This window comes from Plectropomus leopardus, chromosome 18 (genome assembly GCF_026936395.1).
Source record: "Plectropomus leopardus strain MGB_pleo_1.0 chromosome 18, ASM2693639v1, whole genome shotgun sequence".
NCBI classification, from domain to species: domain Eukaryota; kingdom Metazoa; phylum Chordata; class Actinopteri; order Perciformes; family Serranidae; genus Plectropomus; species Plectropomus leopardus.
Genome location: NC_142193.1, coordinates 25,315,179 through 25,332,783, shown reverse-complemented (window position 1 = coordinate 25,332,783; position 17,605 = coordinate 25,315,179). Strand labels below are relative to the sequence as shown.

Here is a 17,605-nt window from a genome sequence, read left to right as displayed (position 1 = left end):
TCAATTGTTTTTTAATTATTAACAATACTATTCAGTACTTTTGCCATATCAACATGTCAACACATCATCCTATGCATGTTTCTGTTTTTAAACAATTTATACACTGAATTTTGTTATATATACACATATACATAGCTTCTGTCTTTCTTCAGGTTACTCACAGTGTGGGCTCCACGTTAGCTCTGACAGCTTGACAGACCACCACAAAGTGGTGTTGCTTATCAAACTGTCGCTTGGGAGATAAAGCAACAAGAAAAGAGGCATGAAAAACAACATGGGAGATTCTCTGACAGAAGTTTTGACTCTTTAATCATAAAAATATACACTAATATGCACAAATTACAGGAGGTTGTTCATAATAGATATTCTAATTCACATTCATATTCATCAAATCAAGTTAGCATCATAATATGCAATGGAACCTAAATTATAGCAGTAGCTACAATATTTAAGACTTTTCTCGTTTGATTAGCATTATCAGCAATATTAAAGAATAAAATTCCTTTCCTATAGAACAATAAATCCTGCCGGTATGTGGCATTGGTTTCTATAGAAGTCAAAATACACTGACTTGTTTCTATAAAACTGAATATCAAATACATATAAACATACATTTTATCTCTCAACCATCAGTCTATCAGTGCTCTCAGCCCTGTGTCTGCTGTCAGACCTGTCTATTCTCATCAGGTCAGAGCTGGCACCTGACTGCTCGCACTACACATCATACATTAGTCACCAAGACCTATGTCTAACTGTGACACACACACACACACACACACACACACGCACACACACACTTTATGTAACTGTATTTGTGCCTTAGAGCACTTCCCAACATCTTGCTCACACATTCCATTTCCTGTTTCATGTGTTTGTTTACTGTACTATCTCTGCATGCTTCCATGTTTGTGTATGGTGCTGTGTGTATGTGTGTGTGTGTGTGTGTGTGCTTTGACTGTAATGTGTGTCTTGCTGTGTTTTGCTGTTTTTGCTCCCATGTTATCCTCTTACAGTGAGCAGTGTTGGCATTTTGCTGTTGTTGCACCCATTCGCTTTGCATTCCTCTGTTGATGTCATGTATTAAACATGGTGTACTTATTATTTGCTTACTAGCTCTTGTGTGTTTAAACTTCGAGCACGGCAACTATGATCCATGCTGGTGTGTGGAAAAGTTGCTAAATGTATTTTCTGACTTGCTGATTAGATACTGGACATCCTTTAAATGTTTATGTTTTAAATGCTTTTCAACTGCTGAGAGATGCAGGCCATTTGCCTTCATATATTTCAATTAAATTAGATTAAATTCCATTCATACATATAGATCAACAGATCAAAGAGAGAGCGAGTATACTAGGGTATGTGTGGGTATGTACTATGTATACTGGCTGTCAAATGATTAACTACTTTAAAATTGGAATGAATTGCTGAATTTCAATACTTAGTCATGTTTAATTCTTTTTATCGCATGTTTACAATTACGTTTTTTTTTCATTTCAATACAGTTTTGAAGTCCATATTGACGAGGTTAAGGAAATCATGCCAGATTGTCTTGGATGGGTATCAAATGACAGCTTTTGCATGTGTCAGGAGTTTTCTCTGATTCATACAGACCCTGTGAGCATGAAACTATTGTTCTCCATGACGGTAAGGCATATGACTGGTCACAACATGCCAACCAGAGGACATCACTTAGACCGGAGTCTTCCACAGTGTTGACTGGTCTGCAGTCAGTTTCCACCCATTTACCGCTATAGTTACCTAACTTTGCTGGCTTTGGCGATGCAGTTGCACACTCACATCAGTCTGATTAGCTGCACATATATGCTCAGCTTGTAGGTGGTAGCAATTTCAAGACTGTGTAGGGACCCCAATATGCAGTAAAATTCAACTACTGTAGGCAAAAATAAAACTGTTTTTGCCCAAAACTATGTTAGACTAGCATAAAATTAGCATATTTGTAAAGGGCAGACTCTAGGTTATCCATAAAACCTATAATCATTCAGATATCTTGAGGTGAGAGGTCATGTGACCCCTGTGAAATGGCCACACCATTTTCTCATTGCTTAACTACAGTCTAACTTTGAAATGTTATTTAGCCAACTTCCTGACAAGCTATGACATGGGCTGTACCATTCGTTTAATTAGATTTTGTAGTTTCATATGATACCAGAATCCGTCAGGTGCAGCCTATCAAAGACAGGACTGTTGGCCAGGATCACCAGAAACTAATGCGATAAATAAAATAAATTTAAAAAAGATTTTTTCCATGTGACAATAATAATAATATGTGCATGATAATACTAAAAGTATGACTAATAACACTAGCAGTTGTAGTGGGCTTCAGGCAGGACCTCTGCAGCAGCGCAATCATGACCCAAGAACCAGGCGCAACCTCCCGAGGGAACCTGTAAGACAAGGGAGCACAGAGGCTTAGAGGAAGAGGCCTATATCAGCCTTACTAGGGGCTGGTTCAAGGCAAGCCTGAGCCAGCCCTTACTATAAACTTTACTAAAGAGGAAAGTCCGAAGTCCTCTGTTAAATGTGCAGATGGTGTCTGCCTCCTTTTCTTGGTTCCAAGAAAATAGACTGTGATAGCTTTTGTAGCTTTGGACTTTAGGAACAGCAAGTAACCCTGCATTTTCAGGGTGCCGTGTTCTTTTGGGATTATAGGTTACTATGAACTCTCTAAGCCCGACATAGAGCCTGACGATTTAGAGCTTTGTAAAACAGGAGAAGGATGTTAAATTCAATTCTGGATTACGAAGGGAGTCAGTACTGAGAAGTTAAAAAGAACGCTTTGTTTAGTTCCCGTCAGTACACATGCCACATTTTTACACACAACATGTTTGTATCTGATCTCAAATAAAAACCTATTAATTAATTTGAGTAATTTGAGTAGCTGCAAACATTGGCACTCAGCGCAAAGTTTTATAATTATGCTGATATCTGATTAACCAGACATTTCTCAGCAACTGCTTCTTCACCGGGGAGGATGAATTAAAATAAATTGATAGTGTCAATATTACTGAAATTGGATTTGTTAAGATATCCACAATCAAAACATGTTACTCCCGAGTCATATTTGAAGGCTCATATGACTCCTATGGTGAAGATCACAAAAAAAAAAAAAAGCTGACAGATACATCCTGAAAGTGTATCAAGTAGCAAAACCAAAGTTCTGCACAAATGCACATCACTAACACTGAAAAGAATAAATATACTGATTGAGTGCAATTGTTCACAGGCAAATTTAAATAGAAAACTGTTCATACGGGTGAGTAAAAGATTCGATTTAATGAGGCTCAGTGAGGCTGTCACACAAATGTGGTAATTCTTTTTTATACTTGAGTAAAATGCAGCAGAGCTTTGGTCACACCAGAAGCGGCCCATCTCACGTCACCGCCTCTGCATATGTCCCATGATGCACAGGGCCATGTGGGCAAGTCTGGATATCACACAGCTCAGAGAGCCGACATCAACACAGCTGCACAGTCAAAGAGTGAGTCTGAGATATGTGGCTTGTTTTGAGTCCAATTCGATCTAAAATGTACGCTTTAATGAGGCTTGATAAAGCTTCCACACGGCTGAGGTAATTCTTTTTTATACGTGAGTAAAATGCAGCAAAGCCCCTGACTCCTCCCTATACTGCCCCGTCTGTAGTCCAATGTTGATTTAAAATCTATGAAAAAATGTTTGTCAACAACCTATTTTTCCATGACTAGGATGAGACAATGACAAAAAGACACTGATGTCATCAACGATAACTGTGACTATATCAACATGCTATACCATTGAAAGAGAAAGAGGACACAAACATAGAACTTTTTTTTCCAATGCAGTTGTTCTTTTTCCTGTGCTGCAAACCATATCAGGAGAAGACCAGTAACACAATAAGCGCAGTCACAAGGGGAGGAACTTCTTTGCGGTCTGCTGGCAGGACCATGGCAGCAAGCAACCACAACCAACAATCCAGCCACAACCTCGATCTGTGCAAACCTGTGAGACACAGGAGCACAAGAGCTTAAAGAAAGAAGCTGAGTTATGCCCGGGCCACACTGCATGCGTAGGCAGCGTGTGACAGCTACATTGCTGAACTGCTGCGGCTCGCAAGCTTGTGCTGTTCTGACAGTATTGTGTCTGCAAGCAAGTGCATATGGTAACAACATGGCCCTGCAAATATTTCACAATAAAAGGCCTTGTCAAATGCTTTTATTTTGAAAAGGACACAGGAAAGGTTGAGTAAATCAGATAGATTTCTTCATGTCTGTGACAGATACAGACATTAAAACTGTGTGAAAGGTGGTGTTATTTAAGTATAAGTATCAAATATACCATTTTCTCTGTTGATTTTGCTGAAAAATGTGCACAATGCCAGCAGGGAGTGGTGACAGACAGGGACGGGCCTCCAGAGCAAAAAAGCAACGACCAGAACAATAAAACACATCAGAGTTAGTGTGCAAGATTTCTGTGTGTAATTTCTTTTTCCAATGATGGCTTAAAAAAAATGCATACGAAAAATGACTGTGTGCAAAGGCCTCAAGAAAATACAAAGTGGCCTGTAATTACAGTGCATCCCCACAGTTCCTGTAAACATGGTTAAACTAAGCATGCTAGTATTAGGGTACTCCATAGCCTGAAATGTAAGATTAGCAATGCTGGCCTCAGTTTACAGTCCCCTGAGGGCCACAGCTTCCGACACAGAGGCTAATCTAAGTATTTTGGCATCATGTCGGGAGAATCAGGGGATCCAGGTACACGCCACCACTAGCTTTAGCAACATCGTAATCCAAGTCAGAGATCACAAAATAAAGCCGAGCCAGGATGTTTGAGTTTGCCAGAAAGATGAGTTGGCATCGATTCTCTGGTACCCATGAGAGATAATGATGAGATGTAAACTCGGCTTACTTCAGCGCTGGCTGGCTTGTTTTTTGTAGTGAGTAGGGATTTGGTCTTGTTCAAAATTGGTCCTCTTCCTGAGGCTGCCCCGACATAAGTTTCATTAAAAAACAACGTGACCAAAATCTTGAACTACAACATCAATTTCCAAACTCACTGTCCCTTATCAGCAGTATAGAAATGAGTCACACACACACACACACACACACACACACACACACACACACACACACACACACGCACACACAAATGTACATCTAAACAATTGTGTGTTAGAAAGAACTCAAGTGTAAGAGAAACAAAAAAAATTCAGGGCAGACAGTGAGAGGGTGGTTGAGCAGCGGCTGAGCTTGCCGCTCAGTCATGGCTACTTTGAGAACTCGTACATTGTGTGTATTCTACATCACAAATGTTTAACACACACACACACACACACACACACACACACACACACACACACACACACACACACACACACACACACACACAGATTATTTTCACATAATGCACATAAGTCATCAGCCTTTGAACTCTGACTTTGTCTGTGATACAGTATATCGTTTGCCCTTTTTTATAAGCATTTACTGATGGTTGAACTAAAACTTTTCCACACATATTGTCAGATACAGACTAACACACACACACAAACATTGGGCGAGAGTAATCAGGCACGCAATAGAGAAGACAAATTAGTGTGATTTGTTGGAGGTAGGATGAATACAGGAGCCAAGCTTTTTCTCCTGCAGTGCTGGCAGCGACTGTGGTCAAATTCTAATTGTATACTGAGAGTTTCTGACAATGGACGCTGTCCGAGATTTTCTATATTTAATTAATGGGTTGGCGACACAGTCACACTACCAATCCAAACCGTTGAAATTTACAATATGGAAGTGCAACTCAACAATCAATTATAATTTTCCATAGTTACATACAGCAATTTTAAAGATAAAATCCTTAAAATTTTCATGAAATCATTTAATATATTTGCAGCATCCCACTGCCACTGCTTCACATTTAACATTTAACAATATGAAACAGGAGGTGTCTTTTTTGTTGCACTTGAAACAATATATTGACCAAGGTGGCTGGACAGTATACATTAAATGTTCTTCCGATGTGTTTCTGACAAATCAGCTGCTCAATGACTGTTTGCCATGGTGTTGAACTGCATTGCTGTTACCACCAGTAGCCACAGGTGCCAATTTAGGACTGAAGGACTGAAATCTATAAGTTACCCTCCACTCAAAAATGTGTTTTTTTCTATGTGCACTAAAATGTCTGCACTCTGCTATTGTATCTGTAGATATATAAAATATATGTATATACGTATATTAAATATACGTCTTTCTTGCAGTGGGCTATGTCCTGCAGTGTTAGACTTTTTAGGGCAAATCTGCAAAACAATGAGGGTTTGTATCACCAAGGTTTTATCATAGATACCAATTCAAGAGACTATTAAAACCACAGAATGGCCTTCAGTGTTAATTGATCAGTTGTGCAAATTAGTGCAGACAGTCAATATCACTGGCTGCAGAACAGTGAAAAGATTGCAATATTACTCGATGTTTGGAGAAACAAACTCTAGAAGCTTAGTGGTTCAACAAAAGGTTAAATTCCTGAGCTGATTAGAAAAATGTACACGGTTCAAGTGTCTCTGCTGACGCACTTAAGGACTGACAGCTCCACTGGCTTTGCTCTGTAACCTACAGGACAAATATGTGACCAACGAGAGCCCCTCCCAGGTGTGAGTGTATACACTTAAAGAAAGTCTCACTCCCTTTGCAACTAGACCTCAGGCCACAGCTATAAATAATGAAGATTGTTCTCATTCTCCTTTTTTCACATGCTTGCTGCAGTGCCGTTGCGGCTTTCTGTAAATTTAATTCCACGAGGAACCATTCAGACAATCTGTTGTCCACTTGATTTACCTCTGATGAAGTAGCTTATGCTTGTTGAACACTCGAGCATTACTTCAGCCTGAATGGAGCAATATGAGATGAGTGGGAAACACCTGACACAATATCAGGTGCACTTGCATTAGTGTACACATGCTGCCACGCACAACCATAGGTACACACTGTACTTGGCTAACACACAACTGTGCATGCAGGAACGCAGAAGCAGACTCACACTCTCACATGGTAATTTACAGTAGATTGTGTCCTTGATGTGAGGCCCGGGGAGCTATTTTGAGTGTCCCACTTAGGCAGTGAGGCAGCTAAAATCCATACATCCTTCTGAGGCACTGAGACACAAACACACGTGCACAAATTTCACAGGCTCACACTCATCACGCACCTATTAAGGTCACATGCCGGTTTTGGAAATGCATCTTCTGTGCATGTCAATAAATCAATTTCTCTAATGAAATGATGCTGTGATTGATAATGTTTGACCCTCCAAAAACATGCTTGACCATGTATGGCCTGCAAAATGCATTCTCTGTTGTTTATTATTATAGCATTGCATCGCATTTTTACAGCATGCATTCCATTCTTTCTTCAGTCACTAAGAGGAGTTATTTGGAAATATCCTATTCCACCAGTCAAGATCACAGGAGAAATTAAAGCACAAAAAATAGCTAATAAAGAGCATCATAAAAGTGAAAGTATATCAGTGAGAGTTAAAGGCCAAGGGCATGAATACCAAGCTACAATTGAAGTTGATAATTAGACAGATGGAGAGCATATTAAAGTAAAAAATTCATCCTTTTCTGGAGGGAAACATTTTGATTTTGACAATTTGTCGTAGAATGTTTTGACAGCTTTTCTCATTTACGCCATCATAAAAATGCATAAAACACGCCATTGCACACAATTCTCCACACACCGCACGCCAACACTTTCTCCCCCCTGGGGTTTGAACTTAATTTGAACTTAACACACTATGGTGACCTTTACATAAGAGGAAAGAGAGACGGAGAGACAGGCAGAGAGGAGGAGGAGGCGTAGAAGCAGGCAACACCGGAGAAAAAAAAAAAGAACAAGCAGGGAAACGCAGAAACCGTCGGAAATTTCATTCTTCTGACTAATACAGAAAGGCAAGCAGTTAGGTAAACTGACTCGAATAACCACTGGGCAGCAGCAGGAAGAGGAGGAGGAGGAGGAGGAGGGAGGAGTGTGTGATTGGGGGTTGACAAAGGGGTTAGGAAAAAAAGGAAGGAGGAGAAAGTGTTGATCGAAAGAGGGAGGGTGAAGAGGATAAATGTTGCTCCCAGATGAAAACACAAGCATGACAGGAGAGCGGCGAAGGCAGCTTATGCAGGTAAACGACAAGGAGGAAACAGAGCGGGTGCAGTGGATCGGTGGTGGAGGAGGTTAAGGGGAAGCTGGGGAAATGAGCAGATAAATGCAGAGAGAGGAGAAAAAGTGGGATAGAAGAAGAGAGAGCGGTTGAGGGGGAACAGGCAACGATAGTACTAGGAGACAGAGAATACAGGTAGCAGAGAGGAAAAGATATTGAAACTCACAACCACAAAACAAGAGACTGTGTATTTTGTGCATATGTGATTGACAAAACCTCTGCGTGCCCTCATGCGCCACTGTTGCATCTCTCCCTCTGTGCCGTTATCTGTGCATGCATGCCTTTCTGTGTGTGTCTCATCGTGCGTGCATGTGTGTGTGTGTGTGTGTGTGTGTGTGTGTGATGGCCTAGAACAGACTAGTAATGTATGCCTTCTCCTCAGCTGGGTTGATCTCATTGTGTCAAACTCCAGGCTTTGACTAATCACTCTCAAATAAGAGGACTCAGCGAACAGTTGCACTAACACATTTACATGGACACACACATCCACACAATAACACAAACTATTTCACTATTTTTCCTCCGTCCACCCCCTCAACACACACCCATCTCTTCATCTATTGCTGTCTCTATCATGCTTTCAATACATCTGTCTTTTTTTTTGTGCCTCCCCAACTGTTTGCCATCTGTCTCTCAGCTCCAACATCTTCCCTTCGCTTCAGTTTTTCTCTTCATCTGTGACTTTTCTGCCATCCCTTTGTGTTCATCTCTCTCTCTTTGGTAGATCTGGAACATTTTTCGGCGTTTTACAATGTCGAATGACAGTAAAGTTGAGGTGAAGACAGTGCATGTGACAAAGGTCACAGGGTCAGATGTAAACCAATATTTGACATGGTTCTTTTTCAGTGTGCGTTCTTTTGAATTGTACATTAAGGAATATCACGTAATCTAAACCATGACTGAACCATGAAAAAACAAAACAAAACAAACCAATAATTTATACAAAAAAAAAAACCCAACTCATCAAGTTTTTTCTTGTGGTCGAACATCTGTCTGTACTGGTTGTATGCTGAGAAAAATTCTGGTGTTCATACAAAGGCCGGGCTCAACACAGTGCCAGCTACTCTCCTTCTTCCATTTATTTTCTCGAAAGAAATGGCGCACCACCATAATAGTGATGAAACAGAAATAATATAGATATGACATATTAACAGAGCTTCTGAAGGAGCACTGAGACAGAAAGGTATATTTTGTTTGGGTGTTGCGTTCAAATATCAACAGTCTTTCTCCAGAACCACTGACTCAACCTGTGAGAGGGTTGTGATGGGAATCCTTGTACATGTGGTTTTAGAAATGGGATCAGCTCCCAGCCTGTTCTCAGTTAGACTCTTTTTCTATTCAATGCCTTCACTGAAATCCAGAAAATGGGCTCTGTGGCTCCTAAAAGGGGTTCCGGAGAGTTCACGGTAAAATATGCAGCGGTTTCGTTCCACCATATTTTAAATTCACCAGATTACACTTTACATGGATAACATCTTATCATAGAATCATTTGGATAGGATACAGGAAAGGATTTGGTATTCATTTAAGACAATATCTTATCTGTTCTTGTGAAGATGTGTGTGCATATGTGTGTATATCCAGCGGCCTAATTTGTGTGTGTTCTTTGAATCTCAGCTCTGGTGTAAATTTACTTTGTCCTGGAAGCCCAGACTTACAGTTACCTTTCTAATAAAAGCTGAGGATCAGGTGCATGCCTGTGTAATTGTCTGGGCACGAGTGTGCATGTGTGTACCTTATGAGTGATTGCAGTTCGACCTTTCCCTTTGGCAACCTCTCCTGGATTGCGCTCAGATCAAGATGGCAAGTACTCTAAATGTGTGTGTGCATGCGGGTGCGTGTGACTGTGGTTTGATGGATGCCGCAGATCATGGCTGTTGGATTGCATTGTGGTGAGGCAGAACAGCCAAGTCATTTCACATTCTCTCACACAAACACACACACAAACACACTCTCATGAAGGGATGAATGAATGAAGGCTGAGATGATAAAGAATAATTGAAGGTAGTCTGGTGAGCGTAATTTCATTCCTCTGTCACATTTGTGTGTGTGTGTGTGTGTGTGTGTGTGTGTATACTATCTATCTATCTTTCTATACAGAAAAGCAGTAATTTTACAATTAATATACAGTATCTGCCATTTACTATGTGCCTTAATCAAATCTCTGTTTGTCATATGATATCTATGTTGTGAGGAGTTGTGTATTGAATGCATATCTGTTGTCTAGCCTTACAGTGCGTCATCTCACAGCAGGAAAGTCACGAGTGCTGCTGCTGCTGCTGCAGCTGGGCTTATCGGGTTGAAACGCACTGCTCACCGCAGCCTACTGGGGGCAGTGTGGGCCATACATTACATGCTGCTCTCAAAGTGGAGCAGCAGAAGCAGCAGCAATGTAACAGCTGGGGTTTTTGTAGTGTTTTGTGTGTGTGTGTGTGCGTGTTTGGGGGGATTTGTGTTCAGCAGGGCACAGTGCAGAAGGGGAAAAGGATGGAGAGAGTGATAACAGCTACAAATAGGTAAAAAGGAGCAATTGCTTTCTCTCTATAGCCTCATTATTTATACTTAGAATTATCTACTAATACTCCAAAGTGCTGATTTGCTGAAAATGCAACATAGCTTACCTTTAGGACATTCAGGTTTGTACTTGTATTTAAGATTTTTACTATAACATTCTATGATTTAATGGTCAGAAAACACTATTTTCCAAATACTGTCTGTGCTGGCACACCTGTATTCACCCTCTGTCTTAGCACCTGTCTCTTTAAGCCCCCTCCGAAAAGTCCAGTCTGCTCTGGTTGGTCAGCATTACCAGGTCTTTAGTATCACAGCATTTCTAGACTAGACATAGCCAGGGAATGGCTATAATGGAAAATAGAGGCACTTCTTATTGTGGAAAATCAGCAATAAAATCTTCAAAACACAACCGGAAGCAGGAACAGGAACATGATCCAAAATTGGGGAGAAATTAACAACATCAGCAACAAAGCTTACACGTTTCCCTGGTTTTTAGCATGTTGCCAAATGCACGTAGCAGCGTATTGCAGTGAGGTAATGTCCGTAATGGAGAACAACTGCACTTTCAACCGCAAAAATCACCTCTAAAAACTTCTCAACTCAACATAACATGTTCCAGTGGGAATATGATGGAAAACTGGGGAGAAATTTACATAACTCCTGGACATTAGCATGTAGCTACACATAGGCCTGCATGAACAGCGTACTTTCAACCAGGAAATGACTGAAACAAGAGCAAACTTCAGATGGCACTTTCCACTGTGAAAAATAACAATAGCTTCTAAACACACCTGACATGTTCCAGCAGGAATATTATCCAAAATCGTGAATAAATTTAACAGCAACCAAGGATACATGTGCCTTTAGCTTACGGCTACATGTATGTTAGCAGTATACTTGCAATCGGGAAATGGCTGTAACAAAGAATAGTGGCACTTTCTATCTACTGTAAAAACTCACCAATATAAGCTTCTTAACTCAACCAGATATATTTCAGCAAGGATATGATGTGAAATCGGGGAAAAATTTATAACATCGGCAACCAAGGGTTTATGTTTCCCCGAGGTTAGCAAACAATTTTTATTTAGCAGTGCAGGCTATGTAATAAAAACCCTTGCAAGAGCGAGCCTGTGACTAATGCCCATATAAAGTAATTCTGCACACTAAGACATCATACTGTAGCCCGAAGAGAAAAAAAAGTTGGAAACGAGAGTGTTCAGAAAGGTAGGTAACCTGAGGTTTTTCTTCATAGAGATGACTTCATATATTTACCTCATTATTTGAAACTCTGGCCAAGTTAATTTTGAACATCCATTATTGTAACACTATAAATATAAGACACAAAACATGAAAGAGCAGAAAACGTCCCCTTGAAAGGTAATTGACATGACACACACAAGCAATTTGCTTGGATGCTTTTGTTGCAAGTATGTAAGTGTACAATGAAAATATGTAATTATAGTAAACAGAACACTAATCTTGGCAATGGTTAGTGCTATTCTACTTTTGAGCAACACAGGAGCACTTGCCAACTCTTCCCTCCAGTGCCACAAAGTGTAACATATCTGCTCAGCGTTCGGCTACTGCTTACAAAGCATGTCACAATCAATCAATACATGAATCATCAATGTCGACAAGAATGTCGGAGAACTCATATGAAACTGCCTGAGGCTAAATCGATCAGTGATTATGTATTTAAAGAGTCTTTATTTGTTTCTGCCTGTCATTTTCCTTCAGGACGACTGACGGGACGACAATGACATAGACATGAGGCACATGGTTGCAGCCCTGAAGTCAGAAAAGCTCTCATGTCACTGTGTGAATTACAGATTAAAATCTCTCGATTCATTAAAACAATCTGTGCAAGGAAACTGGGTCAATTTGTTGCTTTGGTTGGCTTAAAGGAGTGACAGTGTTTGATTTAGAAGTGAGACTTGTTGCAGCTGAAATTCACTTCTCAGTTTGTGTCACTGTTGAGAACTGTGGAATACCACGATAAATCTTACATCTATTAAATGTGACGTGTTGCATTGTGGGATTGTTAGCGAAAAGTCATTTACATGCCGTGGATTCTTTTTTGTCCCATTGTGGGAATCTGGGGGCACTATAAGGTGTAGAAATTTCACACTGAGAATTTGGCCACTCGAATAAAACATTGGAGGGCAAATCTAGTGCAGTACGTAGTAAATAGCAAGTGATTTCAGACACAGCCAAAGATTACAGAGCATAGAATAGAATAGAAAAGAATATGTCTGATTACCACTGAGACTAAATAGGCCCTGCCAATTCAATCAGCCTGATATGCACAAAAGTATGCCAGTTCTTGGACATGTGTGTATGAATATGGGTCAATGTGTGTAGCTGAATGTGTGTCCTCTTCATCCTTATTTGCATGAGTATCTGTGTGTGTGTGTGTGTGTGTGTGTGTGTGTGTGGTTGCACATGTGTTGTGTGAACACAGAGGGCTTGGATTCAGCATCAAAGGCCCATTCACAGTGAAGTGGCAGAGGCAGTCGCTCTGCCTGCCACCAGCTCTAATTAGTCATTCACACTGGTTATCGCCAATCAGCATCTTCTTTTAGCACTCGAGAGCTAACACCACACCGAGAGGCGCGCACACAAATTTACACACACAAACAAACATTCCCAAGCACACTTGCATCCTCCCTCCAGATAAAACAAAGATAGCTGCAGGCATAGAGGGTATGTCACAACATAGACAGAGTAAATAGTAAGTAAATAGCTTTTGAAGCCTGTCCAAATACAAAGAAATTCAATGAAAGAGTAAGATACTAGTCTGCAAGCAGGCCAGGTTGAGGTTTGTAAATGTAAACATTAAGGAAAAGATGGAGTAGATGGGCATAAGCTTCAATACTGACCACATGGACCATCTCCTTGTCCATCTCTGCATCCATCTCTACATTGGAGACACTATGGCAAAGGTAGAGGGATCAAACATCAGCTGCAATCTTGTGGATAAACTGGATGCCCATATCAGTTTCCAAAGGGTTACCAGGATCTGCAATATCATTTGTTTTCAAGAGACTTGACTAAGTCTTGGAAAACAGGACAGCATTCAACCAGGGGACGTTTTTATGTGCAGCTCTAATGTGTTGTTTACACTTCAAACGACACAACAACAGACTAAAAGTGATTTTCAATGGAAGCAGGTAACGTAAAGCAAGAAACTGACACCAGACGCACTACAAATCAAATTGACCTGCACTTGTACAGTATAGCGTTCCTCTAGTCCTTTGACCACTCAAAGTGCTTTCACACTACAAGTCAGTTTCACCGACTTCCCCACACATTCACACACTGGTGAGCAAAGCTACCATACAAGGTGCCACCTCCTATTCAGTTTTTTAACCGCTCATACACACTCACACACACCAATGGAACAGCCATTGGGAGCAATTTGGGTTTCAGTATCTTGCCCAAGGATACTTCGACATGTTGACAGGAGCTGGGGATCTAACTGCCAACCTTCCGATTTGAGAGCAACATGCTCTACCTCCTGAGCCACAGCTGCACAGTCGGTTACATGACACTTCAACATCTCAACGATAATATAGCTGGTCACACTGTTGCCTTGTTGCTTGTAGTGTGAACACAGCATAACAAAGCAGAGGATTCTGGCAAGAGAAGGGGAGGAGACATGCTCTGTGGTGAATGAGGCCTAGTGTGACTATGGTAATGTGAGATGGTGTCCTGATCATGCTCACTCTGCACCAAAAAGGGAATAAACACTCTGAATCCTTGCTATATGCTGTTCAGATGCAGCTGCAGAGCGGGCTTGCCTGTGTTCGGGAGGAGCAGCCATGCTACCATCTTGCTGAGGTCAAAATGTGTAAACAAACTATGACGCATGCCCCCAGTGATGTAAGATATGAAGCCATCAGAGACTAAAGCATTTTCCAAGACACCACCGCCGACGTCAACAATCCCACAGAGTCTGTCGTTGATTCAATTATTTATACAACAGAACAAACTGTACCAAAAACTAAAGTTAATAATTCCACAACCAGAAACCATGCAGAAACCAGGATAATTATAAAGCAGCAGCCAACAATGTGAGAAGAGGCAATAAAGGACTAAAATGCAATGCACAAGTTGAAGGAGCTGACAGGATCACATGTCACTGGAGCTGTACCCTGTATGACTTCTAATAAATGATTGAATAAATGATTGATTGATTTAAGTGTAAGTCAAATGGAGAAGAGCATAGGAAGCAGAGTGAGGTGGTGGAAGCATGATGAATTTTTCTGCAGAAGCTTTGTAAGTGTGTGATCTCTTTTTTTTTCTCAGATTCAATAATGCCATCAGAGGAGCAAATTAAATAAATTAGTCTTGTTTTTTCCCAAACCCAGAAAAGGCCAAAGCTCTCAGAGAGTCATAGTTAATTTAACAAAAAAACAAGATGACATATCCAAAAATTGATTTTCTCATTAAATGTTACCAATGAAGTCTGAAGGGCTCCTTCAATCATCACTAAAGATTTAAACGCAAATGCCATTTTCAGCTTTCATTTACTTTCTAAAAACTAACTTTTCTTGGGTTTTCTCCTTCTACTATGGCAAACTAATCAATATTAACACTAAAAGTTATTTTTCTTCTTGATGACATGGATTATAAAGAAAATAGTTCAACTGCTTTGCTTTGTTTACATGCCTTTCTTTCTTTTAGTAATTTTTTTCCACATGGTTGGCACAACCAAGACAAAAACAGGGCCTTCAAAAACTATGGTAATTTGGACACAAACAATTTTGCTCACAAGTTTGAAAAGCAATTTCTGAAACCATAAAATTGATCATACCACTTAAATGAAAAAAAAAACCCACACCATTTTGATGCATTGACAGCCATGTACTGAAAAGAATAAAGAATTAACAAAATGGTTAATTTGGATCCAATCAACATTAGCAAGAAATAGGCTTTTTATTTTATTTTTTAAATACTGACAACAAATCTTGAGATGCAGGACTAGAGCTCTGGGATTTGGTTTAGTTTTTGTTTTCATCAAGTGGACTTCATCTGTTGGCTGCCAGCAGAGGGATTAATCATCCAAGGAAAGTCAACAACAGCCAAGGTCAAGACCTTTGTCAAAAGATGTTGGATGTATCGGTGAGTAAACACACATGTCGGGCTGTGTATGCATGCGTAACTATGTGGAAAGGCAGTCAAAGCCATCTCCATTTTATCTGAGTTTGGAGGTAAATTAGCCTTCACAAACAAAACAAAAATGTAGAGATGGAAAATGCAGACAAGTGCAGGCAGTGGCACGCAAACAATAACCTGAAGCAATCTGCAACTTCTTTCTTTCATGGTAATGATAGTTTCTTCCATTCACCAGTCCTTGTTTTCATTCTTCTCTCAATCTCTTGCCAGTTCTTTCAGTGGTGATCATCCAACTGTGCAAGGCCTGGTTTAGAGGTATAGAGACAGTTTATACGCAATACAAAGGGATAAGAAATGTGCAAAAGTAGAAAAGGAGAGAAACGGGTGAACTGAGTCAGAGAATGGAATGAGAAAGAAAGAAACATGATTTTATTTGATGTCAAGTGTGCATTGATGCAAGAAACAAGTCAATCACAGGGCTACAGAAGCTCACACTTACACCTTATGGGAAGTTCTGCATTATGATTTGGTAAAATAAAGTAAGAAACCTAATGGGGTGAAGCCATGGAGAGAAACAAATTGATCAGAGCTGAGGCACGGGAAGGTGGGTGCTGAGGGTGCTGCAGCACCCCCCATTAACAGCAGTTATGACAGCACAGTCTGTAAAAAGTTGCCTATTTAACTATTACTTTCTACTTTTGAACAGCGTATGATAAGATGTCTGTTAAAAACACATTAGAAAAAAAGACATTTGAATCACTCGAATTCAATTAAATACTCTGATGTGATACAACAGGTCTTTCCTAGTTTAGGAAAAGATCCTGTTTTGGCTCAAAATAGTTGTTTTTGGAGGCACAATCACGCTACACATGCAGCACAATCGCTGCTGGAAATGCTGCCATGTCTTACTAAAGAACTTTAAGTTTTGGTGGCACAATCACCACTAGTAATGCCATCAATGTGCCAACGTTTTGATGGCACAATCACAGCTGGCAATGTTGCTGACGTCTTGATATAAAACCAGTTTTGGTGGCACAATAGGCGCTGGAAATGCAGCGCACACACATAAAGCAGGGTACTCACTTGGGAGTTAGTGCCTGGTCAGACCATCTCTTTCCAGGTCAGTGTCTCCACTAGCAGCCACTGATGGAACATCAGCAGTTAGCATGTGCACTAACATGTTGTAATCCATGTGTGGATCTGACCAACAATGTGTAACACCAAAACACTTGTGTCGTATTGAGAAACAGCCAAACCTCCTTCTTTTCCTGTCTTATTTAGAGGTCTTTTGATCCATCCTTCCTTTCATTTTCTCCCTCTTTCCTAACATTTTTTATTCCTTTTGCTCTCACCTTCCTCTTTCCCTTTCGCCCTTATCCAGCCCTCTTACGCCCACACTCCCAGTCATCTTTACGTCATCAAGCATCAAGAACAGTTTGTCACATTAGTTAGCTGCTCTGCAGAGAAGTGAGAGAGGTAGAGAGCGTTGACCTTCCGAATGACAAAAGGCTTTCTGCATCTTAAACAGCATTTTTTTTTTAGGGTTTTTTTCTTTTTTGAGAAAGCTGGAGTTTGCAGATGGTTGCCTCTCTGCTTATACAGCAGGCCATTATCATGTTAGGACCCACTGTCACTGCTGTCACCACTCATCACAAACACACACACAAAAATATTGAAATTCAAATCAGCAGTGATGAACAACATTTTCACAGAGGCTATACATGTGAATATGCATGATCACACAGCAAATAGTAAACACATAAGGGAGACATGA

General features: G+C 40.4%; 1 long non-coding RNA gene across 2 annotated transcripts in view; it reads right to left on the bottom strand.

The window, feature by feature from the left end:
- Positions 1-314: 314 nt before the first annotated feature.
- Positions 315-17,605, bottom strand: part of LOC148186516 (uncharacterized) — a 96,825-nt gene continuing 79,534 nt past the window's right edge. For both annotated transcript variants that reach the window (XR_015779688.1, XR_015779689.1), the window contains one exon: positions 315-2,405. This is a non-coding gene — a long non-coding RNA (uncharacterized LOC148186516). The remainder of the gene's footprint in view (positions 2,406-17,605) is intronic.